This window comes from Vombatus ursinus, unplaced genomic scaffold, assembly GCF_900497805.2.
Source record: "Vombatus ursinus unplaced genomic scaffold, bare-nosed wombat genome assembly UNPS02014832.1, whole genome shotgun sequence".
Taxonomy (NCBI): domain Eukaryota; kingdom Metazoa; phylum Chordata; class Mammalia; order Diprotodontia; family Vombatidae; genus Vombatus; species Vombatus ursinus.
In genome coordinates, this window is record NW_020954610.1 from 67,372,096 (window position 1) to 67,398,473 (window position 26,378).

At 37.9% G+C, this 26,378-nt stretch overlaps 1 protein-coding gene across 1 annotated transcript in view; it reads left to right on the forward strand.

Moving 5' to 3' along the window:
- The window catches only part of LOC114025601 (ras and EF-hand domain-containing protein-like), a 107,309-nt gene that overhangs the window by 13,258 nt on the left and 67,673 nt on the right, over nucleotides 1–26,378 (forward strand). The gene's annotated exons all lie outside the window — the stretch shown is intronic.

Below are 26,378 nucleotides of genomic sequence, written 5' to 3' on the forward strand. Positions count from 1 at the left end.
GCCACCTAGGTGCCCAGGGTATAGAGATAACCTTAGATGATTGACAGCTATTCCAAAAAAGCATAAGCTTCAAGTATGTGCAAGACTCAGTGATGGAACTGAATATCCAACATCCTAAGACCACCTAGCTAAATTAGAGAGATTCATCAGCATAGGGTTACCCATCAGAGGATGAATGGACTAGAGTTTAGTAACTCATCAAGACCATCTCTTGAGGTACTGGGACTTCGTTAGGGGTAGAATTGAAATCACAAATCCTTGAAGTATTGAACTAAGTGGAACTGATAGCAGTGATCTAACAGCCTAAAGAAATACTGGGCTGGTTGGTGTGAGTGACATTCTTCATAAAATAATTTTTTTTTAGCAGCTGCCATTTTTCTTGCAGGTTATGCTGACATAGTTCTGCCCTACAAAGGAGGAACATGGCTTTGCTCTAAATAAAGTGCCATGACTTAGAACTCATATATTCTCATTCTTTCCTTTCAGAGATTCTCCAAACTGAGAATATGGTGTCTGAAGACTAGAAAATGTTGAATAGTGTTTGCAGTAGGTTAGATAAAGTTGTACTTATAGTCAGTTGTGGAAAGTGGGCCAAATATTTGTCAGAAAGATGGATAGTCAAATATGTTACCAATAGGAAAAAAAACCCACATAAATAGTTTAACAACTCTTCAAATTAGCTTAGCTTTAAAAAGGTAGACATGGTTAATATAGAAGCAACTTTTCCAGGTCCATAGTTTTTTATTTAGTAAAGCAATGAGCCAGCGCAAAAAAAAAAAAAAAAAAAAAAAGTTTGGATTAGTAACAATGGGAAGTCAGAATAAGGACAGGTACTTTTTTTTATCACGTTATCAGAGCTTTTCACCTAACTGCTAATTGTTGCCTCAAATCTGGAGTAGATTGTTGCCTCTGAGTTCTGATTTAAAAGATATGAAAGGCCTCCATTCAAAAGTATTATCCCCTTGGGAGAATCTCATTGTTGTTTAGCCTCTTTAAGTTGTGTTCGACACTTTGTGACGGGGTTTGGGGTTTTCTGGCAAAGATACTGGAGTGGTTTGCCATTTCCTTCTCCAGCTCATTTTTCAGATGAGGAAACTGAGGCAAACAGGGTAAGTGACTTACCAAAGGTCACGTAGCTAGTAAATGTCTGAGGCCAGATTGGAACTTAGGAAGAGGAATTTTCCTGACTCCTGGCTGGGCACTCTATTCAGGCACTCTATCCACTGAGCCACCTCGCTAACCCACAGTCTCGTTAGTTTCAAGCAGTAAGAAGTTGTATGTTCAGTTGATTAAGCCTTTCCAAAGTCTCCTCGTGGGTCTCACTTAAAATAATAATACTTTATAAAGCAGTTTACATAAATTAGCTCATTTGATCCTTGGAATAACCCTGGGAAGTAGGTGATATTATGCCCATTTTACAGATGAGGAACCTGAGAGAGAAATAAATCAAATGACCTGACTGGGGTCACATTGCTAGTAAGTGTCTGAGGCAGGATTTGAATTTGGTCTTCCTGACACCCAGACCAGCTCCCACCCCATTCAATGCTTCATCTAGTTGCCTCTGGGAAGAATAATGCTTGATGTTATTTGTGCCTTGAATAAGCTAAGGTAGGAGTATTCCTTAATGTGAAGGAGTCTTGGAGCCTGAGGGGAATTAGGGTCCCTGAATGAGTGGAAAGGGTCCTGGAGGAGGTAATGGCTCTGGAGATGGAGTTCAACTTTTGCACAATTTTGCCTCAGGTTGGTCTTGATCGTCTATTCTGAATTTTGGTGTATTTATTTTATCATATAAGATAAATTGTTCATATTTAACTGAGTTACTCTTCGCATCCAGCAAATGTAACCTTACAGGGCAAGCTTTTAATCTCTCTGTTCTATGCACATTTTCATACGTGGATATGTCCTAAGTACTCTGAGAATTATTTTGTATGCTGTTTTCTGACTGCTTATGGAAAGTGTTCCAGCGTATAGGACTCAGGAAATATCAATGGAGACAAATTAATAAATTTTGTACACCGTATTTTTGCTTTATTGTTGGTAGTACTTTGGATCACATTTTAATAAAGCTGTTTTGTAAACCCTGAGTAAGATGGCCTCGAATGATTCTCCTCTTGCCAGAACAGTCCCCCTCGCCCCCAACCAAGGCAGAGATATTAAAGCTTTCTCCTCCACGTTAGCTTGGGCATAAGCCCAAGAGGCATCTGCGAAGGTCTTAAGCCCTTATTTATGCCTTGTACAGTGCTTTTCAGGACCAATTTCATAGCAAACAATGGTGCTATTTAACAAGCTTTTGTGAGAAATGAGTGTACATTTAGGGAAATGCAAATTACAGGAACCAGAGTTACCCATAAGGTAGGAAATATAAAAGATAGGGAAAAGGGCATCAATTGTGGGAAAATGTAAATTGAGATAAATGCAAATAAAGGGTTTCACTGAAATTGCTTTTACTTGGGATGAAAGGGAGCCCTATGAATGGAATTGATGGCTCTTTTCAAAAAGGAAGGATTTTTCTTTTAACCCTTCTCCCAGGGGTCTGATTTGGGTTGCTTTGGGAGACATTGTTTGCCAGTCAGAGGATTGTTTGCTGTTTTTGCTTTTACTATGCTCAATGTGCTATTGTATAGTGAACCTGCAGATCTAGTGATCCCTGAATAATGTGCAAAATCAGATTTTAATGGGATTTTTTGCCTTCTTACCTCATTTTAATCAAAGCCAATCACCCTTTGATGCCATAGCCAAATAAAAAAAAGTAATTCACTTCAGGTCATTGGATACTGTAAAAATAGATAAGATACTCAATGCATTGACTGAAAGCAGGAGGAGCCTTAAGAATATTTCAGCTTTTTGTAGAATACTCCTATTATCTGTAGGAAATGCAGAGCATACTGAATGGTCTCATCTATGTGCCATTACATAGTTTTTGGGGGACAATTCTCAAATCAACTGTGTTTTCCTTCAAGAGGAGAAAGATTAAAAGGAAAACTCTTGGAAGAGATGATGGACGCAAGATACAGAAAGAGATATGTTTTTGGACACGACCAATTCAGGAATTTATTGTGCTCAACTATGTATATTTGTTACAAGGGATTTGTTTTCATTTTTATTTTTCAGTGGGGGAGGAGTTACATGAGGGAGAGAAAATCAACTTTTGTTCATTGAAAAAAGTTCAGATCTTGATTTCGACACTTTTGTTGATTTTGGGCAGTCCGTTTAATCTTGAGTGGCCTCAGTTTCCATGAGGGATTTGGACCAGATGACGTCTCAGGTCTCTTCTACACCTAGTTCTATGATCTTATGATCTATATAAAGGGCCTTAACTTCAGACATGGAAAAACTCAGATGTGAAAATTATGGAATAGGATTTTTAGTTTGTAACAACATGGCATTTGAGATGATGTACTCTCCACGTTGTTGGAAGAGTTACATAGCTTACAATAGGCCATCACTATTTCTAGATGTTTTTCTTGCTAATTTCTCTAGTATTCAATATCAGAGTTAGTATTTAGGTAATTTAAAAAAAGAATTAATCTGACTTAAGTATCTAGTTGCCATCCCTGAGCAATACCAAATTAAAAATGTCATATTTTAGCATGATCTTTTATTATCTAGACATATTAGCCATTTAATAAATGATTAAAGTTTTAAAGTCTATCATACATTCAAAATCTATGTATAAATTGGTTAAAAAACACTTAATCACAAGACTCAGCTGTCTATGCAGAAAATCCTTTTTTTTTTTCCTTTAGACTCATAAATTCTACTACGTAGTTTAAGAAATACTGTATAGTTTAAGAAATCCTTTGGGAACTGGAAAAAAACAAGAAAGTTCTTTTTCATACTGTAATTTGGATGTAAAGACAGAGATGTTTTATGATGACCTGGTAAAAATATTTAATTTTTGTTTGGAAAACAAAATGACTTTATGACTAAAAATCAATCAAAAAAACAAACAAACAAACCAATATTCCATTAAGTGAATTATGTGATGTGGTGATTAAAAGTACTGAAGAATTGTTTTTCTCCTTAAGTTGAAAGTTTGCCTTCCCCATCAAGGTACTTCTTGACAACTACAGTCCTCTTGAAAATAACCTTGAACTTGGAATGAAAATGCCCCTCTTAAAAATCCCCAGTAATGATACTGGGGCCTTTAAGCCCCTACTCAGAGTGTTACTAAATCTTTTTTAGCCCATCATTCTTAAAAAGCAGGGTTATCTCATTTCTCATTCCCTAACAGACTGCACACGGGTTGAGAGAACTGCTAAAGACAAGAGCATTAACAGTCAAATTGTGGAGAAAGGGAAATTCTAATAGATGTATAACTGTGTTCTATAGAAACATAATATGGAGAAAGACCTTGATTTACTCGGAAATGGTTAAACTGTCTTCACTATCTGCTGCTTAAGAAAACAAGAAATCATATAATACATTTTAATTTCAATTTTTCCTTAAAAAAATTATACAACTTGAATTTAACTTTATAGTTAAATTAGTGATACAGTGCTTCACATTGTTCTTGACAAACAGTAGATGCTTAATAGATGCTTGTTGATCTTACTTGTTAAAAAAAAAAAAGAGACCTTTCCTCAAAGATACTGGATTTAAAAAAAATCATTCTTGTATATTTATTTAAAATTATATTTTTGTTGGTGGTGGTTGTCATTGTAAAAGTGTGGACAAAAGCATTTTCCAAATATCTATGTTTAACCTCCCAAGGACTTCACCAGTATCTGTTTCTATGAACTTTGGCAAAAAAATGATTGAATCATAAGTCATGTTTCTGAGTGAGCTATGAAATAGTAATCCATGCTTTCAAGTTGTGTGTGTGTGTGTGTGTGTGTGTGTCTGTGTCTGTGTGTCTCCTTCTCCTATGAGCCCCTATCTACCTCTGAGCTGTGAAGGCTTTCTATAAAGGTCAATCAAACAGGATGTGCTTTTTCTAGGTATATTGGGATTGTGACCTTGGAGGAATAAAGGTTAGGATCAAGGTATGACATTTGCCCAGATGGAAGTTAGTGTGAGGGATAAAACTAGCACTTAGGATGTTCTCCTTTTGTTCTTTGTGGCCTGAGGTAATTTGGGAAGCTAAAGAGTGCAAGGTTCTAGTAGGGCCTTCACTTGGACCTCATGGCCTTGATATTTTTTTTTCTTTGCATCTAATGCTGAACATTGGGATCTGGGGAAAGGTACCTACTCTCCAGTTCCATGTTGTTGCTATGAAGGATGTTTACAGCGGGAAATGGTCCACAAAAGTGACCAAGAGAGGTTGTGGAAAAGAAACTGAGGCAGGTGCTGTGGGGACGTCATGCAGAGAGTACTGAGATGGCTGCAGTGGGAGTGAGCAATTTCCAGAGAAGCAGCAGAGTAACAGTAAGAGGTGCTGCCCCTTTCTGAAGCCCTGGAGCAGGGGGAGATGAAGGTAGGGCTGTGAATTCAGAGGGAGTGTTTTAAAACTTAAGAGAGAGAGTAGCTGATGGTAAACTATTTCTCTTGTTTTTCTTTTTTAAAAATTGTTGTCTGTTAATAAACAATTTTTTTCTTTGTGAAATGTTTATGAGCTTGAGATGGAGGGAAAGAGGGGCCATGAAGTGGTTGCATCAACACTAGGCAAGGAGTAGACCAGGGGTAGGGAACCTGTGACCTCGAGGCCACATGTGGCTCTCTAGGTCCTCAAGTGCGACTCTTCGACTGAGTCCAAACTTCACAGAATATTTCTGGATTTGTTTGAATTTGATCAAAGTGCTGCACTTGAGGACCTAGAAGGCCACAGATTCCCCACCCCTGAACTAGATAAATAGAACAGGGCAAAAGAGGGGCTCATGGCATCATAGAGCTAGAATTGGAAGGGACCTTAGAAGTCATCTAGTTCCATCCCCTTATTTTACAGATGATGAAACAGTGTTTTAGGCCCAAGGTTCCTTGGGATTTCAGCTTGAGACTAGTAACATCATGTTCAGCACTCTTTCCTCTATCCATCAAGCATTGATTCAGGGGCAATTATGGAGTGATATTATTGGAAGGACAAGAGATGGTGGGGGAAGGAAATATGAGATCAAATTCTGGGAGGGTGGAGTAGTTTGAGTGTTGGAGAGGTCTAAGATGACAATCCTGGCATAATACTAAGGTAGAAATGGAGGTAAGGGATCATGAGACTATGATGGATCATCAACATGAAATTGAAATAATAGATGATGGCACATAAAGATAGGGGAAAAGACCATAAACTAACTGCTGAAGTAATTTAGGAGAGTGGAACCCATTAAAGGGAAAAAACTCAGGGATTGACCTATGTTAGTAAGGACTCAAATAGAAGATGTTGACTGCTTTAAGATGTGAAATATAAGTGTATAAGGTAAATATTTTCATTTTCTCAACCATTCTTGCTGCTGATAATAAAAAGTGATTTTTTCCCCACTTGCCATTATCTATGGGTAAGATATTTGGGAAAAGGCTCAAAGTGAATGCACATAGTAGCATTTAATGAATGTTTATGGATTGATTGGTGAGTATAAATAATCTCAGGACTTCAAGTACCCTAGCAGAATTCAGGGCGGGGACAGGGACTGAAAGGAAGACAAGACTGGGCAGGATGGGGTCAGGCTCACCAGAGAGAAGAACTGAAGGACTTTAAAATTCTGAATGTGGTCAGTGAGTGATCTGTGAATTATGCTGAAGTTGATCCTCCAGATCAACAGCTCTATCACCATGTTGAAAGAGAAGTTAGCTGCTCTTTATACCTTAGAATATTATATATTACTTAATATATGATACATACATGTCCAGGAGCAGGTTGTGAAGCCTAGAGCTTACCGGTCCTTAGGAGTTTGGTCTATAGAAGAAAGGCAAGGAAAGAAGGCTTTGTATGTGGTCGCCCTGCTCTATGCCCTGGTCGCTGAAAAGACATTAATAGACATGACTGAGCTTGGCAAGGCTCCTCTGCAGGAGAAGATATAGCAGTATCACCAGGTGGAGCTGATGCCAGCTATACCTTATGGCTGCTGTATGGCTGACATTGTTATAGAAGGACACAAGGTGGGTCCTTCTATGGTGGCCATGATTAGAAAATTAAATCGTCATCTTTGCCCACTTGGTTGTAAGATCACTACAGTTTTCATATAGAAGAGCATCACTATGTTTGTTTACCATATTTTACCATATTGTTTACAGTATTTTGTCACTTTGCCATAAAAGTAAATGTTTAGGTCGCATTAAATATTTTCTGATATTTTCCCAACTCCACCAAAATTCCCATTTCTTCATTGGCACTTTTGAGTGAGGTGTTAGAATAAAGCTGTCTGTCCTGATAAAAGCAATTATTATTAAGGCATGATTGAGTAATGGCTCACTTCCCCAGCTCAAGATATATTGTCTTAATAGAAGACCATTAACCCAAATGTACCTAAGTGGAAGAATGACAAACCAGTGACCAGTGACAAACTGAAATGGACAGTTTCTAGTGGCACTGGGCTTTTTGAGACTCCTTAAATCAAGAAGGCTGGTCCCCAAAGGGTGCACTAAGAATCGTAGAGTGTTAAATCAACATCATTTATCTTGGTATTGGAAAAACAGGACAGAAAAACTGTTTTGTTTTGTTGATCACCTTGTCTACTCTTAATTCAAGTTGTACTGGCTGATTGGGATAAATTAATGGGTGTACTTCAGTGTGCTTTTTCTTTTTTTAAAAAATCTAGCTAGCAGAACTGAATAAAATTTCTCTAGCCTGTGAAAATGAATGAGAGGGTTTCATTGTTAGAATTAAGATTGAGATCTTTCCTACAATGGATGAGAATGAAGATGAAAGCTATTAGAGGACAAAAGACTTAATGTTGAAAGGAAGACAATATATACAGGTGTGTATACATACATATACACACATTTATAATGTATATATATGTATATACACACATACATGTGTATGTGTGCACATACCTGCACATGAGTATATATACATGCATATCTACATATAGATGTATATGTGTACATACACATATATAGTTTATATATAAATATATACTATTATGTTTATATACTACTCGTGTCAACAAACATTTACATAAGCTAAATCGGTATATGACCAAGACACTCGTTTACTGCTTTGTCTACAAGCAGTCATCCTTTATCTGCTTGAGGGCCACAAAAGAAAAGGGAGCCAACTATTCCTTGAATTAACCTATATTACTTGAGGATCAGAGTTTCCTTCCAGTGATGGAGATAATAATTTATCCATGATTGCCCATACTATGCAACTCTATGTGTGTCCATAAGTTCTTTATGGGGAACCCACCCAACATCTCAGATACCCTCTCCCTTTCTTTTGACATCACCTAGTGTCAATGAAGTGCTCTGGTTATCAATCATTTCTCATCATGTGACCAACCCATGTTTGTCTAGCACCATGAAGTCCCTTGATGACATCATTTACTCTTATTAGAAGAGAATAAGTTATTAGTTGCAGCCTGCTCATGCCCACCATGTTTCTTTCTGTTCTATATGATATTCATATTCTTTGGAAACTGTTGTAGTCTATGTTTTTCTTCTATACAGAAATGCAAGAGGAATGTTTATATTTTAAAAAAAACTACTCTTTGGCTGGAGCTTTCAGCCCACAGATGGTAAGGGGGTCAAACAACTGGTCAGAAGGAGATTAGAGGTTTCTTTTCTAGCACTGAGGCAGGACCCTGATGCTTTGCTATACTTGGATCCCAGTCACAGCCCTGGGTGGCAGTCCCAGGGTGAGGAGGAACACTAGCACGAGAGCTTATGGCAGCAGGGGAGTGGGGACTCTCGTCATGATTCCAGGGTACAAAAGAGTGCTTTGGTAACTCACAGAGCAGAGCACAGCTCTCCTTAGATCATACTACCTTAGAAGAACTGAAAATTTACAGGTCCCTGGAAGTACTTCTGAAATTAGCTGCACAAAACCCCTGAAGTTTGGGACAGTGCACCCTCCACCTGGGAGGCAGAACTCTACTTTAACAAAGACTTAAAAGTCAAGAAATAGTCTGGGAAAATGAGCAAACAACAGGAAAAAAATTCAGACCATAGAAAGTTACTAGGGTGACAAGGAAGATCAAAATACACACTTAGAAGAAGACAAAGACATCAAAGCTCCTACATCCAAAGCCTCCAAAAAATTATGAATTGGTCTGAGACCATGGAAGAGCTCAAAAAGAATTTTGAAAATCAAGTAAGAGAGGTAGATGAAAAATTGGGGAGAAAAATGAGAGTGATGTGAGAAAATCATGAAAAAACGAGTGAACAGCTTGGTAAAGGAGACACAAAAAATACTAAAGAAAATAACACCTTAAAAAAACAGACTAGGCCAAATGGTAAAAGAGGTCCAAAAAGCCAATGAAGAGAAGAATGCCTTAAAAAGCAGAATTGACCAAATGGAAAAAGAGGCACAAAAATTCACTGAAGAAAAAGAAAAACTAAACCAAAACAACTCTTTAAAAAGTAGAATTAGCCAAATGGAAAAGGAGGTACAAAAGCTAACTGAAGAAAATGATTCCTTAAAAATTAGAATTGAGCAAATGGAAGCTAATGACTCTATAAGGAATCGAGAAATATTAAAACAAAACCAAAAGAATGAAAAAAATGGAAGACAGTATGACATCTTATTGGAAAAATGGCTGACTTGGAAAATTGATCCAAGAGAGATAATTTAAAAATTATTGGACTACCTGAAAGCCATGACAAAAAAAAAAGAGCCTAGACATCATCTTTCAAGAAATTATCAAGGAAAACTACCCTGATATTCTAGAACCAGAGGGTAAAATAGAAATTTAAAGAATCCCCAATCACCTCCTGAAAGAGATCCCAAAATGAAAACTGGCAGGAATATTACAGTCAAATTCCAGAGCTCCCAGGTTAAGGAGAAAATATTGTGAACAGCCAGAAAACAAAACAAAACAAAACAATTCATGTAACATGGAGCCACAGTCAGGATAACACAGTATTTAACAGCTTCTACTTTAAAGGATTGAAGGGCTTTCAATGTTGTATTCCTGAGGGTAAAAGAGCTAGGATTACAACCAAGAATCACCTACCCAGCAAAACTGAATATAATCTTTCAGGGGAAAAATGAATATTCAATGAAATAGAGAATTTCAAGCATTCCTGATGAAAAGACCAGAACTGAATAGAAAATTTGACTTTCAAATACAAGACTCAAGAGAAGCATAAAAAGGTAAATAGGAAAGGGAAATCATAAGGGACTTAATAAGTTCAAACTGTTTTCATTCCTACATGGGAAAATGATACTTATAAGAACTTTCTCATTATTAGGCAGTTAGAAGGAAAAAAATATACATATACACAATACAGATATATATATATGTACATATATACATGTATATATGTATATATATGTGTGTATGTATATATGTGTACATACATACATACACAGAGGGCACAGGTGTGAGTTGAATATGAAGAGATGATATTTAACAAAATAAAGTTACGGGGTAAGAGGAATATACTGGGAGAAAGGAAAAGGGAGAGGGAGAATGATGTAAATTATTTCACATAAAAGAGGTGTGAAAAAGCGTTTACAGTTAAGGGGAAGATGGGAGAGGTAGAGGGGAGTGAGTGAACCTTACTCTCATCAGAACTGGCTCAAAGAAGGAAAAATATACACACTCAATTGGGTATAGGAATCTATCTTACCCTAAAGGAAAGTAGGAGAGGAAGGTGATAACAGAATGGGGGGGTTGATAAAAGGGAGAGTAGATTGAGGGAGGGGGTAGTCAGAAGCAAAAACACTTTTGAGGAGGGGCAGAGTGAGAGGAGAGAGAGAATAGGATAAATGGGGGTGGGAGGGGAAATAGGATGGAGGGAAATACAATTAACAATAGTAACTGTGAAAAAAATTTTGAACTGAGTTTCTCTGATAAAGGCCTTATTTCTCAAACATAAAGAACAAAGTCAAATGTATAAAAATAAGATCCATTCCCCAATCATTAAATGACCAAAAGTTTTCGGATGAAGTAATCAAAGCTATCTATAGCCATATGAAAAAATACTCTAACTCACTGTTGATTGGAGAATTGAAAGTTAAAATAATTCTGAGGCCCTACCTTATAATTATTAGATTGGCTAATAGGACAGAAAAGGAAAATGACAAATGTTGGAGGGAACGTGGGGAAAAATGAGACATTAATGCACTGTTGCTGGAGTTGTGAACTTATTCAATCCTTCTGTAGAGCAATTTAGAACTGCTCAAAGGCCTATAAAATCATGCATACCTTTGACCTAGCAATACCACTGTATCTCAAAAGAGATAAAAAACAAAGAGGAAATGGACCTATATGTACAAAAATATTTATAGAAGCTCTTTTCTGGTAGCAAAGAATTGGAAAGTGAGGGTATGCCCATCAATTGGGGAATGGCTGAACAAATTGTGTTAGGTGATGATGATGGAATACTATTGTGCTATAAGAAATGATGAGCAGAATGCTCTCAGAAAAACCTGGAAAGACTTACATGAACTGATGCAAAGTGAAATGTACTGTGTACATAGAAACAGCAATATTGTAAGATAATCAGCTATGAATGACCTAGCTATTCTCAGCAATGCAGTGATTCAAGACAACTCTGAAGGACTTATGATGAAAAATGCTATCCATTCCCAGAGAAAGAACTGAATACAGATTTAAGCATACTTTTTTTACTTTATTTTTCTTGAGGGTTTTTTTTTTTTTGGTCTGTGTTTTGTTTCACAACATGACTAATATGGGTATGTTTTGCATGACTACACGTGTATAACCTATATAGAATTGCCTTCTCAGTGGGGTTAGGGTGGGGAGGGAGGAAGAGGGAGAATTTGAAACTCAGACTTTTAAAAATGAATGTTAAAAATTGTTTTACATGTAATTGGGGAAAAATAAAATACCAAATAAATTTTTTTGGGGGTAGGCAATGGAGTTAAGTGACTTGCACAGGGTCACGCAGGTAGTAAGTGTTATGTGTCTGAGGCTGGATTTGAACTCAGGTCCTCCTGAATTCAGGGCCAGTGCTCTATCTACTGCACCATGTAGCTGCCTCTTAAATAAATTTTTTAAAAATTACTTTTCACTTTAGTGAGAAGTTTGGTGTCTATAAAGGAGCTTTTCAATTTCTCAAGGGAAATCCAACCTTATCTACTCTTCCTGTTGAATTCTGAGCTCAAACCATTGTCCATTTGTATTATCTGTCCCTGATATAGATGCTGATAGACAAACTCTGTCTATAGTAGAGATTCTTCTTTATTTATTTATTTATTTTGGCTAGGCAATGGGATTAAGTGACTTTCCCAGGGTCACGCAGCTAGTAAGTGTCAAGTGTCTGAAGCCAGATTTGAACTCAGATCTTCCTGACTCCAGGGCTGGTGCTCTATCCACTGTGCCACCTAGCTGCCCCTAAATGCTTTTAATGAATGAATAGGAGACATCTTGTTGATAAAGAGCCTACAAGATAATGTTTTGCTTTATTGAATCAAATACTTTTTCATATTCAACAAAGAGTAAGTGCAGTAGTATCTTCTAGTCTTTACATCTTTTAGTTAATTGTGTGAAGTGGTAAAATTGTGATCATTGTTGAATATCACTTTCACAAAGCTCACTTAATTCTTACTAATGGCCTCACTGGCGATTAATGTTACTGGTAGGTGATATCAATAGATATGTAGATGACTTATAGAGATTTTGTGTAGGTGAGAGGGTAGACTTATGGGCCAGTAGTTATTTTTAAAAAAATAATGTCTTATTTTTCCCCAATTATATGTAAAGACAATTTTTAACATTCACTAAAAAATTTTTTTGAGTTCCAAATTTCCTTTCTTCCTTCCTCACAACAGCCCTCCCTAAGACAGTAAGCAATTTGATATAGGTTATACATGATCAATCATGCAAAACATATCACCATATTGGTCACATTGTGAAAAAAGACACAGACTCAAAAAAAAAACATAGAGAAAGTACACAAAGTGAAAAAGTATGCTTTGTTCTGCATTCAGTCTCCATCAGTTCTTTCTTTTTTTAAAAAAAAATTAATAAATTTATTTATTTTTTGTTTTCAACATTTACTTCCACAAGATTTTGAGTTCCAAATTTTCACCCCATCTCACCCCTCCCCCCACCCCAAGATGGCATGCATTCTGAATACCCCTTCCTCTAGTTTGCCTTCCCTTCTATCTCCCCCCCCTTCTTTTATCCCCTTCCCCTTCTATTTTCCCATAGGGCAGGATAGATTTCTGTACCCCATTTCCTGTATTTCTTATTTCCCAGTTGCATATGAAAACATTTTTTTTAAACATGTGTTCTTAAAACTTTGGTTCCAAATTTTCTCCCTTCCTCCCTCCCCACCCACCCTCACTGAAAAGGAAAGCAACTCAATATAGGCTATACATGTGCAGTTATACGAAACACTTCCACAGTAGACATGCTATGAAAAACTAACTCTATTTCCCTTAATCCTATCCTATCCCCCCATTTATTCTATTCTTTCTTTTGACCCTGTCCCTCCTCAGAAGTATTTGCTTCTGATTACCCCCTTTCCCAATCTGCCCTCCTCTCTATCATCCCCCTACTCTCTTGTTCTCTTTCCCCCCTATTTTCCTATAAGGTAAGACAGATTTCCATAACCAATTGAGTATGTATGTTATTCCCTCCTTAAGTCAAATCCTATGAGAAAAAGATTCACTCATTCCCTCTCACCTTCCCCCGTTTCCCTCCACTGTAAGAGCTCCTTTTCTTTTTTTTGTGAGATAATTTATCCTGTTTTACCTCTGAATTTCTCCTTCTCCTAGTATAATCCTCTCTCATCCCTTAATTTTATTCTCCAGATATGACCCCTTCATCTTCAACTCACCCTGTGCCATCTATCTATCTATCTATCTATCTATCTATCTATCTATCTATCTATCTATTTACATACATATAATTTTTTCCTTCCAACTACCCTAATACTGACAAAGGTCTCATGAGTTACAAATATCATCTTTCCACGAAGGAATGTAAACAGTTCAACCTTAATAAGTCTCTTATGATTTCTCTTTCCTGTTTACCTCTTCATGTTTCGCTTGAGTCTTGTATTTGAAAGTCAAATTTTCTATTCAGCTCTGGTCTTCTCCACAGGAATGCTTGAAAGTCCCCTATTTCATTGAATGACCAGTTTTTCCCCTGCAGGATTATACTCAGTTTTGCTGGGTAGGTGATTCTTGGTTGTAATCCTATCTCCTTTGCCCTCTGGAATATTGTAATCTATGCCCTTTGGTCCCTTAATGTAGAAGCTGCTAAATCTTGTGTTATCCTGATTGTGTTTCTACAATATTTGAATTGTTTCTTTCTGGATGATTGCAATATTTTCTCCTTGACCTGGGAACTCTGGAATTTGGCTACAATATTCCTAGGAGTTATCCTTTGGGGATCTCTTTCAGAAGGATATTGGTGGATTCTTTCAATTTCTATTTTGCCCTCTGGTTCTAAAATATCAGGGCAGTTTTCCTTGATAATTTCTTGAAAGATGATGTCTAAGCTCTTTTTTTGATCATGGCTTTCAGATAGTCCAATAATTTTTAAATTCTCTCTCCTGGATCTATTTTCCAGGGCAGTTGTTTGTCCAATCAGACATTTCACATTGTTTTCTAATTTTTCATTCTTTTGGATTTGTTTTACAGTGTCTTGATTTCTCATAAAGTCACTAGCTTCCAATTGCTCTATTCTAATTTTTAAGGAAGTATTTTCTTCAGTAATCTTTTGGACTTCCTTTTCCATTTGGCCAATTTTGCTTTTTAGGGCATTCTTCTCCTCATTGACTTTTTGGACCTCTTTTGCCATTTGGGTTAGGCTATTTTTTAAGGTGTTATTTTCTTCAGTATTTTTTTGGATCTCCTTTAGCAAGCTGTTGACTTGTTTTTCATGATTTTCTTGCATCGCTCTCATTTCTCTTCCCAGTTTTTCATCTACTTCTCTTACTTGCTTCTCAAAATCCCTTTTGAGCCAAAGCCTGGGATTGATTCATATTTTTCTTGGATGCTTTGGATGTAGGAGCTTTGACTTTGTTGTCTTCTGGTTGTATGTTTTGATCTTCTTTGTCACCAAAGTAAGATAATATAGTCTGACTCTTTTTGCACTGCTTACTCATGATCCCGGCCAATTACTTGAGTTTTAAACTCTTTGTTAAGGTAAGAGTCTGCTTCCTATGTGGAGAATGTACTGTCCCAAGCTTTGGGGGTTTGTACAGCTGTTTTCAGAGATACTTTTAGGGACCTGTAAATTTTCAGTTCTTCTAAGGTGCTATGATAAGGCGCGAGGTGTTTCCTCCCCACTGCCACAACAAGCTCCACCACACCAGCACTCCTCCTCTCCCCAGGACCACCCCTCAGACACCCCTCTTGCTTGGTTATAGCAAAAATGTCAAGATTGATATGATTCACTTCTGCCAACAATATAGTCTTTGGTTATTAGAGTAGGATTTCACATCTAGAGTACCAATAATTGAATTCAGTTTTACTTATAGATTAAAAAACTGTGATTCTTACCCTCCCCTCACTCTGCCATTATCACTAAAGAGCCAAAATGGGATAGTCACACAGAAATGGGGGACATTTTGTATTTTTCTGATGGGTTGACATGGTCAAGGAAATAACCATTAAATGGCCTCCCTCTTAGTACTTAGCTAGATTGGTCCTCAGAGAATCACCTTGCTGTATTACTAGGGCTAGGACTGAAGACAATTTAGCATAGTAGAATCTCTGGAACATAAGTTCTTTCATATAGATTTTGGGACCTTAGAATCACTTCTATGCAATAATGAATATTTGGAGAATGATTTTGTGGAGGCCTTTGATATATGTAGAAATTATTTTTTTTTCAGGCAATCAGAGTTAAGTGAGTTGCCCAGGATTACACAGCTAGTAAGTGTCAAATGTCTAAGGTTGGATTTGAACTCAGGTCCCCCGACTCCAGGACCGGTGCTCTATCCACTGCACCATTTAGTGTTTAAATTATTCTTAAAGATTTTTATGGGGAAAGTATGTGTAGTAATTATATATTTTTTCATTTCCCTTTTATTGATATTAGCCCATGATTTCTAATCCCCTCAGGTATTTAGCATCCTCTCCTCTTTTGGGTGTCTTGAGAATTGATCTCTCAATGTCTTCAGAATTTTGTCACCTCCAGCATGGACCATGTTTGTTTGATGTATGTTTGATTTAGTCCAGCTATTCTTCTTACCTTTGTTTTAAGTTTGATATTTACTTCCTTATGAAAATCAGGAACTATGATGTTAGAATCCAAATTCTATTGCCAACCATAAAGAAAAGGGTTTCTTAAAGAAATCTTGGGAGATCTTTTCCATTTTTTCTTCTGTTTGTCTTTTCAGTCTTATCCTTAAATGATAATTGAGATGGTCTGACTCTTTAATAAAGCTTTCTGCAAACTTGATTTCTCCCATCCTGCTTCTTGCTGTGTTTGAAGTGATACTGCTCATATTTTACTACATACCTTCATAATGTTGTATAAATATGTTCATATTCTAAACCATGGTTGCCTTTGGCTGCCATATCCTTCTGCTTGTCAAGGAGATCAAGTGTTTGCTGACTAAGGAAATTGCTAGGCTTCTTTCGTCTAATTGGCAGTTGATTTGGTGTGGTAGAATGTTCTTAAGAAACTGGGCTAGTCTCTGTCAATGTTTTTTCATTTACACAATTCTTGTTTTGGCACATTAACAGCTTGCTAAAATAGGTCAAGTTCAAGTTGCCTGAATTTCATGATGTCATCTCATTTTTGTTCTTTTAATAAAGTTCTCGATCCTTGCTCTAATACTTTGATGATCAAACAATGAACAACCTGTTGTTTTAGAAATGATTCACAAATCTTTTTAGAATTCTTTTAGAATCAAATCAATTTTCTTTTCTTGAGTGTTATTCAGTGATTACTGTGTCTAGAGCCTCACCATTCTTCTTGAAGAAAGTATATACAGAAGCTTCATACCTATTTATCCACATAGGTGGGATAAGTCTGCAATCCTTTGTCTTCTGTCATTTCTTCTCATCAATTTTCCAACACTTTTCATCATCTTTCCTTATGTCTTCTACTTTTGCCTTAAAGTCACCTAGTATTGAAGGAAATGTAGAATTAATTTGGAGATTATTATCAAGTGTTTTTGTTTTTTTGGTAGAATTTAACTACTTCCTCCTCTGAAATAGACGCTCATGCCTAAGACTCAATTTGTGGTTGTTGTTCAGTCATGACCGATTCTTTGTGATCCCATTTGGAGTTTTCTTGGCAAAGATAGGGGAGTGGTTTTGCCATTTCCTTCTCTAGGTCATTTTATAGATGAGGAAACTGAGGCAGACAGGGTTAAGTGACTTGCCTAGGGTCATACAGATAGTAAATGACCGAGACTGAATTTGAACTCGGGTCTTCCAGAATCCAAGCCTGGAGCTCTATACACATCACCACCTAGCTTTGATGGAAAAGGCATTGGATTATTAAAGGAGCATATGTCCTGTACTTAGGGTAGGATAACATGCACAACTACACAGAGTAAAAGCCTCCTACTCACACAGCTTTTCTCAGCATCAAAACATCTTTCATTCTTATTCACATGATTGAAACCTCACGGTTCTTAGTAGCACAGTTTAGGAAAGGCTGCTGTAAAAGATGTTTGAAGTTGATTTTAAATCCCCATTAAAATATTTTGATTAGTAATACATTTTTGAGACACAATATTAACTTGTGTTGTGTAAGTCAAATTACATAGTGAATTAATAACAATGTAGTTATATAAGTCAGTTAAGTACCACATTCACTATGAATGTGTTGCTGTTGTTGAGTCATTTCAGTTGTATCCTACTCTTCCGTGACCCCATTTGGGGTCTTCTTGGCAAAGATACTGGAGTGGTTTGCCATTTCCTTCTCTAGCTCATTTTACAGATAAGGAAACTGAGGCAAACAGGGTTAAGTGACTTGCTTAGGGTCATACAGCTGATAAGTGTCTGAGGCTGGATTTAAACTCCTCTCTTCCTGACTCCAGGCCTGGCACTCCATCCACTGTGCTACTTGGCTGCCCTAATTTACATTTTAACTTAAAACCCTAGAGATGAAGTGGAAGCCAATAATGTCAGCTGATAATTGATATGGAAATTTCGTACTATTGGTTTGAATTTATATGAACTTGGAGTTGCTTTTTCTTTTTCTTTTCTTTGGAGGTGGGGATGATTTCTTTGGTCTGATTTCATTAGTGTGGGGATCATATGGTGTAGGAAACTCCACTGATAGAAATCAGTAATTCACTGCTCACATGTGTGCACGTGCATGCATGTACACACACATATATGAAATCCATAGGATGCTTAACATATTTTGCCAAAGTTGGAGCATGAGCATGTTCTAGGGTAGCCAGATATTTCAGAAGTTAGGAGATTAATGCATGAAATCAAGGAAAAATTGTGTTCTAGGTCCAACTTTAGGTTGCTTTTCAGCTGAGCAGTGGCTTACTTAACAGAGGAGAAATAATCTTGGTGACTTGCCTGCCTGACCTTATGAGACTGGATCTTAAATCAGACTAGGTATGCTGAAGTAGGCTTTCAAAAGGCTAGAAGAGTATTTGATTGCCTAGTCATTAAGAATTAAGGGCAGGGCACTGAGAAGTAATGAATTGCCTTATTTTGTCCATCAGTTTGGCTGGCACCCATTCCTCTAACTGATGCGAACTTAACTAGATTGGGCACAGACAGAAAGAGAGTAGCATGCATAATTGTGGTGCTGGCGTCTATTTGTTTAACCTTTGATATCAGAAAAAAAAAACAACAAACCAAACAAAGGCCTAGAAGAGAGATCAGTAACTATAACATTCTTGGAAATGAGACAAAAGAATTCTTCCATTTGTGTTCTCTTTCTTCCTCCCTTCCCCTCCACCCCCCACATTAAGTTATCAAATAAATGACGTAATGTTAGAACAGGAAGAGACTTAGAGTTCCTGTAGTCTAAAACCTTTTCCAATGATTAGGAAACTGAGGTGCAGAAAATATTACAGCTACTAATGCTAACTATTAATTGCCACTACTAATAGCTAACCTATCTGTTGTGCTTTTAAGGTTTGCAAAGCACTTTAGGTGCATTTATCTCAATCCTAACAACAGTCATGGGATGTGGATGCTAGTATTATCCCCATTTTATAGATGAGGAAATTGAGGGTGGGGCAGGTAAAGTGACTTGCCAAGGGTCAAACAACCAGTAAATAAATGTCTGAGGCAGGATTTGAATGCAGGCTTTCATAACTACAATTCTATCTTCTAGTCTACCTAATTGTCTCAGGGAAGTTCGGTGCTGAAAGTAACATAGGTGGGACGTAACATAGCTGAGACTGTAAATCTGGTCTCCTCACCCACTACTCTTTCCCCAGTACTGGGGATGTTGAGTTGATGCTTTTTGGGGGAAGTGGAGAGGACAGTCAGCTACTTTTGCAGGGCAGAACATGTGAATGTTATGCATGAAGGGTGATATTTCTCAGGCTTCTAATCTAAGATCTTCAAATAGTTTGCTAATATAAATTGCTACAGTGCTCCCTGGAGTCCAGATGGGTTCCAGGTTCATCCAGATGGTTAACCAGCTCTTTATTTCATGGATGAAGCAAGACAGTGAAATATAAAATAAGTGAGAAAAACCAGTATTGGGGTGCCTCATTTTGCACAAGAGTTTTTTAACCCCAAATTTTTATAATTCAAATCTGATTTGACTGTACCAGGGTAATAGATCCTTTTAAGGAAACCTTGCAGTGAAAATTTTCTAAAGTGGAAAATCCTTTGGTAATGAGAGGAATAATCCTCCTAGCACAGCAGGTTGTATTGGATAGAGTCAGGATTTAAAATCAGAGGGCCTTAATTTAAATCTTAGCTCCCCTACTTATTTCTTCTGTAACTGGGCAAGTCAGTAGATGAAGCAACATGTGTAGTAGAAAGAGTGATGAATGGATAATCAGAGGACCTGGGTTCAAATTCTCATTTTGCCCCTTGGGACTGTGTGACCTTGGAATAGTCACTTTTCTCTGGGTCTCTGTAAAGTTAGTCTATTGGACTAGATATGTCAAAGGCCCCTTCTGTCTCTAGAACTGTGATCATGATATTTTCTTTGTTTGGGGAGGGGTAATTTTGTATGTCAGATTTTCTTCAATTCAATTTGATAGGCATTCATTAAGTCCTTACTATATGCAAGGCATGATATCAGGTGCTGGGCATGCAAAGACAAAATGAACGGTTCCTGCCCTCAAGGATTTTATGTTCTACTGGAGGTTTCCAATATTTCTAGAGATAAGTAAAGTCAATATAATTTGAATAGGGGGTATTTGAAACAATCAGGGGGTCAGGAAAAACTTTTTGAAGTAGGTAGTACCTTAAATGAAACTAGAAAAAAGTGAAGGATTCTAAGGGACAGTAGCATGGAAAGAGTACATTATGTCCTTACAGGACATCTGTGGGTTCAAAGGCTAGGAAATGGAGTTTGGACTTTTTGGGATAGTTTGGCTGAAAATGAAGTGTGTCAGAGGGAGTAATGTAATAAGCCTGCAAAAGTAGGGGTGGAGCCAGCTCTTAAAATTCTTTGTTTTAAGCTGAGTTGGTATTTTATCCTAGAAGGCAATAGGAAGCCATTGACAGTTCTTGAGGAGGGTAATGGACTTGTGCTTTAAGCAGATTATTTTAGCCATTTAGAAGAAGGATCAGAGAGGAAAGAGATTAGAAACAGGGGGACCAATTAGGAGATGATGAGGGAATAGAACACGTGTGAGAGATAGTGTGTAGGTAGAGTTGGCAGAATCTGGAAAATGATTGGATGGAAGAGGATTGATTAGGGAGAGAAGAGAGGCAAGGATAACAGTGGTGTTTCAGATTTTGGTGAAAGATGATGATGCCCTTGTTAAAAAAAAATAAGGATATTTGTAGGAAGTGGGTTTATGAGAGAAAGATAACTGCGTTTTGTTTTGGATATAATGAATTTGAGATGTCTATGGGTCGATCAGGTAGAGATGGCCAAAAGGCCATTGTCAATGTAGGACAGCCAGATATAGTGGTAGCGTGGTGGCACAATGAATAGAGTGCCAGGTTTGGAGTCAGGAAGACTCTTCTTCCTGGATTCAAATCTGGCTTCAGACAACTGTGTGACCCTAGGCAAGTCACTTGGCCCTGTTTGCCTCAGTTTCCTCATCTGTAAAATGAGCTGGAGAAGGGAATGGCAAACCACTCTGATATCTTTGCCAAGAAAACTTCAAATGAGGTCAAGAAAAGTCAACACCGCTGAACAAGAACAGTGTAAGACTGGAGTTCCTGAGAAAGATTAAGAATGAGTGTGTGGTTTGAGGATACCTTTGTGAAGAGATGATGATTGAACCCCTGGAACCCAGATGTGCAGCCACCAAGAGAAAGTAAGAACAAGAATGTTTCCAGATCTTGTGTTTATGGTGTGTCTCTCTCCTTTTGCTTTGAGTAAAGAGAGTTGAAGAATATGCCATGAGTTCAGAATTATACTACTTGTGTTCCTAAGTTGCTGTCAAACAATGAAATATAATCTCTAAATTCCATAGGAAAGGAACAGAAAGCAAACTGATTTTTTCTTTTGCCTTAAATTTGTGTAATTACTGTGTTATCTTTTGTCTATTTTATTACTCCTGAGTTAGTTATTATCTATCGTTACTTCAGTTAGTTGAATAATAAGGGATTTTTTTTTGAACAGAGTTTGAGAGTTGGAAAGGGGCTCTATGGCCAACTCAGATAGAAAAGGAATCCCTATTGTAACATAACTGACAAGTGCTTATTCAGCCTCTGCTTAAAGGTCTCCAATAAGAGGGAACCTACCACCTCTCCAAACAGCCCATTCCACTTTGAGGCAATCACAACTGTTAGGAAGTGTTTCCTTGACATGAAGCCCAAATTTTCCTCTTTGTAGCTTTTATCCCTTGCCTCCTGGATCTGCCCTCTGGGGCCAAATAGAGCAAGTGTACTCCTTCCACGTGACAGCCCTTAGTTGGAGACCGGATTTTTTGTTGTGTTATCTGAGAGGACAGAATTGACAGAAGGCTTTCTAATGCCCGGCACATTGTTGGTGTTCAATAAAGGATAAATAACACAACAATGATAGTATGTTTTGAAATTCTGTGCTGTTTAGGAGTGTGGGTTCCTATTGTTTATAAATATTAGTTGTGATAATGACAATAGCTCTTATCATTTTTCTAGGAGTATTAGACCTCATAGGAGAGGCCAGAGCTCCCTATGTTAAGTAGCATTGAAGATACTATTTGCCTCCGCTAACCTTTTGTTTATGCTTTATTTGTGCAGTTCAGCTGGGTGGTGATTGGCCCTAGGTAAGATAAAGCTGGTTTTGTAGATAGGGAAACTGGCCTGAGCTTGTAGCCATGTGGACACCCTGGGGCCATCCTTAACTAAACTTCCTAATTGGACTGTGCATTTGACTTGTGATTTAACACAAGTTCATGGATCCATATAAAATCTTGGATTTTTCTACCTATCAGTCCTCTGAATTTTGGTTATCAAGGGAATGCTGAGTTATCATGTGCTTGATTTTAGGGGGGAAAATAGAGTTTGAAGTTGATATTTGAACAGTGAGAAGGGAATTGAAGATCAGGGATCTGGGGAGATTTTGGTCTACTGCTGGAAGAAGAGAGAAGGTGACCTGATTAATTGAAGCTGATTAAACCTTATTCAAGGAACCTAGGTGGTACAGTGGATAGAGTGCTAGTCCTGAAGACTCATCTTCCTTGATTTCAAATGTGGCCTCAGATACTTACTAGCTGTGTGACCCTGGGCAAGTCACTTAACCCTGTTTGCCTCAGTTAACTCATCTGTAAAATGATCTGAAAAAGGAAACGGCAAACCATTCCATTATTTTTGCCAAGAGAAGCTCAAATGGGTCAGGAAGAGTCAGAAAGGTCTGAAGATGATTGAATAACAAGCCTTATTCATAGCCACAACTATTGTTGTTTGTCCTTCATTCTTGAAGAGGACCACAGCATCAGGAAGGTGATGCCATGACTTGCAAGTGAATTGGATTGAAGTGAGGAAGGTCTGTGCAATGTCACCAGCCTTATTTTCTCCTCTGGAGCCATCTGGGTCCAGTGCCAAGATATAAATCAGGATGACTAGAGATGGCCCCCCTCTGACACATAGTAGGTGCTTAATAAATGTTTGATGACTAACTGGATAGTTGTGCCCAGTGCCACGAGAGGAGAAAAAATGCAGGGACCCCGCAGTGCCACAGGAATGGGTTGTCTTGGCCACCTGTGCCCTCCACATGGTCTCCTCAAAGGCAGGTTGGAATAGGGGGAAAGTACTAGTCGTGGGGTGACAGGGCCTGGGTTCAAGATCCGTTTCTGGGATTTACTATCAGTGTATCCTTGGTGAAGTCATTGAGATGTACTAGGCTCTAAGGCAGGGAGGGAGGGAGAGGGAGAGGGGGAGAGAGAGAGAGGGTTATAGTAGAGAGAAAGAGACTGAGACAAAAAAACAGAGAGGTAGCCATGAAAGGACCAACAAATGCCCAGATTGAGTAGAAATGTGGTTAGAAGGAATTTCCTCATCTCAGAATTCCCTGTCCCCATTGTGAAGAAGTATAGTGTATCATCTTTTGGCCCAATGGATAATGCTAGACTTGGAGTCAGGAACACTTGGGTTCAAATCCTTCCTCCGATACTTGATAGTTTTTTGACCCTGATCAAGTCACATTGCTCATCCACATCTCAAGTTCTTCATCAGTAAAATGAAGAGGTTTGACCAGGTGGCCACCAAGGTTCCTTCTAGCTTTAAATCTGCTGTCCTGTGACTCCCAAATGTATGATCCCTCAGGGATTTTCTTTTGTGTGAAAAATTTTTTTTGTGTGTGTATGTGTGAGTTTCTGAGATGTTCAGGCTGTGTTCTTAAGTCAGAACTTTCCCTTTTTCTCACTGTGTTTGTTGGCTTGTAATTCAATACTTTGGAAGATAACTAATTTTAGTAATGTGGGTTCTGACTCTGATTGAGACCATTTTAGGCTTCAGAAGGTGGGTTCATTAGGAGCACAAAATATTTATCATGTGATAGCCAAACTTTGAATTTAGTTAGGCTTAGCTTTTGTTGGAAGACCCAGCGATGCTCTAAGCCTTTTCAATTCGGTGTAGGTTCTGCCAGAATTATGTTATAAGGAAGGACCCTATATATCAAGGAGGCAACTTGGCCAAGTGAATAGGAAACTGGCCTTCAAACCAGGAAGATGTAGGTTCAAATTCTGCCCATACCATATACTGGTTCTATAACTTTGGGCAAGTCACTTAATCTCTTAGGGCTCTAGACCAATGGTGCCAAAAGGAACATAGAAACAAATCCTTGTGGACTGAATATTGACTTAGAAAACCACAAGTTAACATTATCTATGTTGCATTGTATTTATATTCATTTTGTTAAACACTTCCCAATTAAATTTTAACCTAGGTCCAAATGGAATTTTGAACTCCACTGGCTACAAGTTTCAAACTTCTGCTCTCAAAATCTCTAAGTTGAAGAGATGGTACCAACCCTCATTGCAAAATTGGTTTTACTTATTTAAGGGTTCTCTAGACCAGGAAAATCACAGGTCTAGCCTAGGCCTTATCTCTGGGCCCTGCCAGAGGAAGAATCCAAGGTCACCCCATGAAATAAATGATGAGATGTTGGAATGGACTTTAATGGAAGGTACAGGTTTATGGGGCTGATTTCATGTAATACTTAACCAGGGGCATGCTGGTAAAAGTTTAACAACCAAAAAAAAGTATGCACAATACACTTTTAAGTTTAATCTACATTATCTAACATTTTCTCCATTACTTTCCCAAGCCTGCACAGTCAAAGGGAGCAAGAAATCAAACCCTAATTTGTAGTGTTTGCTGATTTCTGAGGTGTACAGGCTCACATTGAAAATTTAAGTTGGTTCTCATTAGTTGTCAATCAATATATGTGTATGTATGTATGTATGTGTATGTGTGTATATATATATATGGGTAAGTATGTATATATACATATATGTGTATATATATACACATATGTGCCTCTCTGTGTATATATTTATATATATGTATATATATATATGTATACGTCATCTTTACACACACACACACACACACACACACACACACACACACACACACACATACATATCATCTGCTATGTGCCAGGCAGAGGCAGCTAGGTGGCTCAGTGAATAAAGAGCTGAGACTGGAGTCAGGAAGACCTGAGCTCAAATGTGGTCTCAGACACTTACTAGCTGTGTGACCCTGGACAAGTCACTTAACTGCTGTTTGCCTCAATACACTGAAGAAGGAAAAGGCAAATCATTTCATTATCTTTGCCAAGAAAACTGTGTGGACAGTATTGGTGTGCTGTAATCCACAGGGTCAAGAAGAGTCAGACATGACTGAGCAACAATAATGTGCCAGGCACTGTGCTAAGTGCTTGAGCTACAAAAAGAGGTAAAAGAAAGTCCCATCCTCAAGGAGCTCACAATCTAAAGGAAGAACCAACAAGCAAACACATATATGTAAATACCGCTGGACTTAACCCAGTTCACAGACACAGGGTGTCCTGAAAGTCTTAGTGCAGTATTAAGGCTTCTGGACTACCCTGCGTATCAAGAGAGGAACATTCCATTTCATGAATGAAGTAGTAGTTTTTGATGGGTTTTATCTTTCTCCTATTTTAGAATTCTCTGCCTTGTTACTAAATATAAACTGAGTATGTGGGGAAATATAATGGCTGATATTTCAGATGTCTTAAAGTGCTTGGAATATAGCAGAAACTTAACTATTGTTGATTTGATTTCTGATTTACTGTTGGCTCACAAGCTGTGAAATGCAGCCTCAGAAAACTGGAGCAATTCATGCAGGAGAAAAAGTTATAGGGGTTGGAAAATTAACCAGGTAGAAACCATCATAAGACTGGGTCAATTAACCACATCTCATAAATTATGGCATTCTGTGTAGTGGGCTAGCTAGTATGGTACAGACTTGGCACTTGTGTGGGGCCATATGAATGCAGAAAGACATTAGGACTGCCATTTTGATGCTAGTGGACAGCATCTAGTATTTTGAAATATTGATTAAAATTGGTACATGGTGGTAGTGGAGAGTTTACATGAAATGAGATTATGACATAGGACAAGAGAACCCTTTCTATGAGTAGGTCATGGAAGGGAAAAGCCTTCTGGGATGCTCAGGCTGGGCACAGCATCTGTGTCATGAAAAGAACCCTGTAAGGTGTAACAAATTTTTATTTAAAAAAAATCACAGCAGGCATTTTATAGGGCTTTAAGGTTTATGAAGAGCTTTACAAACATTTCCTTAATTTATCTTTACAACAAACCACCCTCCTCTTTGCCCTTTC